This window comes from Solanum pennellii, chromosome 7, assembly GCF_001406875.1.
Source record: "Solanum pennellii chromosome 7, SPENNV200".
Classification (NCBI taxonomy): Eukaryota; Viridiplantae; Streptophyta; class Magnoliopsida; order Solanales; family Solanaceae; genus Solanum; species Solanum pennellii.
Window position 1 is genome coordinate 35,338,406 of NC_028643.1, and position 4,876 is coordinate 35,343,281.

At 34.6% G+C, this 4,876-nt stretch overlaps 1 pseudogene; it reads right to left on the reverse strand.

The window, feature by feature from the left end:
* Positions 1-246: 246 nt before the first annotated feature.
* Positions 247-3,193, reverse strand: LOC107026509 (annotated as a pseudogene).
* Between the last annotated feature and the right edge of the window lie 1,683 nt (positions 3,194-4,876).

Sequence of the window (4,876 nt, forward strand, 5' to 3'; positions counted from 1 at the left end):
CACTTTCAAGCGTAGCCTAATAGGCAAAAAGGCAACACTTTGAAACTACGCTTAAAAGTGTTGCCTTACCTGCTACACTTTTAAGCGTGGTCTTTGCTACCATATTGCCCATAATTATGAAGTGTTGCCTTTTATATCTAACATATGAAATCACTTTGAAGTGTAGTCTTTTCCCATATGCATACACAATTTCTATGCCACAAATTCTAAGTAAAATACACCAATATTTTGTTGCAATAAATAATCTCAACCATTAAATTAGCTAATAAGTAATTCAAATTTATAGATTTTCCATAAACTTCAACACATAATATGTGTTGTGTACATACACATACTTATAAAGCAATATTTTAATGTGTACACAATAGTTCAAAAAGAATTCTTACACTAGTTCAATATATTCCACCAATGAATATATTTCACAAAATCAAACATAATGTATTCAAGCTTTCACAATAGTTTAAAAACTCTTCACCATCCACTTAAATGAGATCAAATTGACTTGTGGCGACCCTTCATTTTTGATAACCTCCATTTCCCTACACATTTAAAATGTACAACAAAATTAGATTGCAAAAGTTACTAAGGAGGCAAGAAGTTCCAGATCAGTTCTAGATTGCAACACTTCCTGATAAATGATTGCAGACTGCGTATTTTTTAGTTCACTTTACAAATTCAATAATAACAGTTTACGAAAGTATCATTGGTGATGCAAGCAACTTTAATAGCAAAAGCAGAAGAAACAACTAATCCAAGACTTACTCTAGAACAAGTGAGATGTTCCTGTAAAGAAGTATAATGGCCCCTTGGTCCACTGAGATTTTCAACCACTGCAGCTTTCTGTGTCTCCACACACTTCAGTGTTTCATTGACTGTACCAAGGTCTTTCTGGAGCCTATTGTTATAATCTTGTAAATTTTTGTTGTACTCTTGTAACCCCTTGTATGTATTACTTAGTGACTGGATCAGCAAATATTAGGATTTTTAAGCTATGTTCTTACCAATGGATTCAAAACTGTAATGAAGCCAAACAAATATACCTGAGATTCTTTCTTACATTCTGATTTGCACTTGGTGTGTCTTGTTGAGCTCTTTCAAGATCTTCTGAAAGGGAAACTTGCAGTGTCTCTGCTGTATCTCTTGCATTCTTCTCTATCTTCTAAGTATCCACTGCTTCCTGACGAACAAATTCAAGTTGCTATTATACTTCTTTTGGAAAATTAAAACCAAACTTAAGATTGCAGATTACAGTTCAAGTTTCATACAATTTCCAAATTGCATATCACATATCACAGTTCTAAATTAGTTCGAGAGACAACACCTAGTTATTAATAAGTTGTGCTCAATTTTCTTACCATGAAGTAATAACATTTTATTATGACGCAAAGTAACACCAAAATGTTACCAGAAGAAGAATAGACATTCACAACTATATATTTAATTGTTTGACGTCATACAACTATCCAAACTAGTAACTTACATTCATATAATAGAACAACACAAAGTTAGGGTACTCAGTAATTCAAGTCTTAATTTCAACTGTTTAAAGGCATATGGAACTAAGTAAATAAAATAAATTAAGAGCAATAGAGTTATTGGATCACAGACCATTGCTCGGTTCCATGAATTATCAGCACTAAATTGAGAAAGAACCATATCACCATTTTTTGAACAAGTTCTTTCGACCTGCGTTTGCGCCCTATCAGTAGCACAAACTTTCCTTCTCTTCAAAAAAGGACAAATGCAATAATATGTACATCATAGAATATACCCATAGGCATACACTACGGCAAGCATTCAACAAGTTTTACTACAAAAAGTACACGGAAGTATAAATAACCTCCCCCCCCCCCTTACACACACACACACCTTAAGGACTATGAATGTTGTCACTACCCACTATTTTCAGAAAAATCGTTTATGACATATCATTACATGTTCTACTGATCGAGTTAACTTATTTCTAAAATGAACCTGTAATATCCTCCTTCCTCTGTCTATATTGCACAAAAAATCAGTTTTGACAAAAAATCAAAAGCTTAAAAAAACACTACCTGATCTTACTACAGTTAGTTCTCAGGGAAAAGATGAACACTAATGTCATAACTGGAGTTGATCCATGATGGATATTAACCAACAAGTCCATACTTCGTAAACTTGCAATCATTTCTTTTAGAAGAAAGAAGCGAAGCAAAACTAAGAAGCAACATATGTATGGCACCTGAAACACTAATCCAATTAGAAAAGCACAAATCTTCCTATATGAAGTCACTAAACATATGTAATAGGGATGAGAAGTTTCCTATAAAAATTTACTGTAATTAACTTATGGGTGTCATGAAATGTAAGTAAATGTATCTGTGAAGACATGCTACACCTTATAACATTCATATGACCACTTGAGGGCTTAAGCAACCAAATCAGTAAAGACACTTCAGAGAGGTTCTGCAACATCAACAGAAAAGTCACATTCAATTCAAAATAGTACTAAACATAGATATAGCTACAGTAGTTAGCTTTACATGTTACTCTTCTATGTCCAAAATAATCCAATAAACATAGATATAGCTACAGTAGTTAGCTTTACATGTTACTCTTCTATGTCCAAAATGAGACAATCATGGCGAATAACCGAAATACAAACAGACTGTTGTGAGATGGGGCACGAGATAATCACCCTCCAAGATCACGAATGCTTGGAATTCCTTCTCCACCTCCGCATACCTTGATCCAACCATGATGAAACGCACCACACTGTCTTTCTCAATTCTTGACATCTTCTCATTCATAAAGATTGGATTTTCTCAGGGCACATACTTATAATCTACCATCTTCTGATGAGAGAGGTACACCTTATCTGTGGGGCCACATCACAAAAAGATACCATTCTTCAAGATCTTGTCTACAACCCTATCCAAGATCTCTCCACGGAATATCTTAAAGGTAACACAGCTGAATTCCACAGGTAAAAGCATATCAATTCACCAGTGTGTTCTCAAACTTTACCTTTTTTTTTTTCAATCCTCTCCAATGTAGTTAGAGCCATAAAGTAACCAAGATATTTAGAGGCCTTCTTGGCAGAAAAGTCATCCATGAGCCGAATAACAATTGCCTTCTGAAGCATTAAGCCCTCAACATCAAGGTTCCCCACAGGGATTATCACATTCCACAACAACTGAGATTTCAAAATTTTTCAAAGGACATGTCACAAATCAAAACACAATGGGTTTTAACAAGGGAAATATGAGGCCTTGCAAGGACACCATGCAGTCACAGCTATTCTAATATGGAAGTTGAAGAAAAGTTTCGAATTTCATATGCCACCACCACAAGAAATGAGTGCACATCTACTGAAATTTATAAATCAGGAGAAGATTTCTAATCACCACACACACTGTTGAGGTGCAAAAGGTACTGGGTATGGAACTACAAGAGACATAATGGTACAAGGATTTTGACGTGGTGTTCTTAGCTAGCAGGATCAGTCATCTTTTCTCGTATATGTTGTAGATATTGACTTGAAACTTCACAGGAAAACATAGGAGACTACACGAACTCACTCCTCTGAGATAAGACTTAATTAGCTCATATAAGAATACAACAATCAGGCTGATGCAACATCGTCACTAATAAGATAATATGTTACCCCACCACAGAAGAGGAAAACTCTAATAAGAGCATTTACACAGATTTGAAACTCTTCCAACTCTGCTAAACCGACCATTGGAGGTTGAATGGTGAAATAGAGTTTCCCACCGATAAAGAATGAATTTTTCAAATCATCAAATGGTTTAGAAGCCAACTGCAGGTAAGTGTCTATACCAAGCATGAGTTGGTAACAACAACAACAACATACCCTTAGTAATTCCACTAGTGGCGTTTGAGAAGGGTAGTGTGCACCTAGACCTTACCCAAGGTTGAGAGGTTGTTTCTGATCATCCAACACAAATTGGTATCTTAAGAAAAGAGGGGGGTAAAACCCTTTTAAAACCCGTCAAATTATACTTACAAAATTACATCGTTAAGTAGATAAAACTTAAATTCGTAATGAATAATACACATATCCATCCTCCTCCTAGGTTTTGGGCAACATGTGAAAATCAACCTACCAAATGCCCCATATTTCAATCAGCTTTCTTTACGAGAGATAATAATGCAGAACGCATAGGAATTTCATATAGACAATTACAGTTATATAAGATTAAACTTAGATAAGAAAGAGGAAACACCGAATGACCTAAGCCAATACGAGGCGAAGCAAATAACATGTATCGAAGAAATCTTCAACTTAGTTGTTCGATCTTCAGCTTAATTCTTCCATCATCAGCTCAACTCTTCAATTAGGCCTTCGTCTTCAGCTCAATAAAGCAGGAGAAGGAGTAAAACGTCTTCTGGAGAAAAGAGTAAAGTGTTATGGACCCTGGAGAAGAAAAAGGTTTTATCAATTATTAATTAGTTTTTTTCCAATAAAAATGGGAGGGAGAGTTAAAAATGTTGGAGGGAATATTTTATTTTAGTGAAAATTATAAGGCCACACTTTTAATGTGTTGTTTTTACAATTAAAACAAAGGACACTTTATAAGTGTGGCCATATATGTAAATTATTGTAGCCATTTATTGTATATTATAACAACACTTATAAAGTGTAGCTTATACCATTAGAGAGTACACTTTACAAGTGTTGTAATATTGTCGTTGCCAAAAGTTAAAAATTTAGGCAACATTTTAAAAGTGTTCCCAAAAATATTTTAGGCAACACTTTTTAAGCGTTGTTCAGATTTAGTGTGGCCGTAAGCCTAAAATATGTGTAGTGATATAAGACCCTATACCCAAAAAAAAAAATTAAACCCAAACCCTTAACTTCAAAGTCTAAATC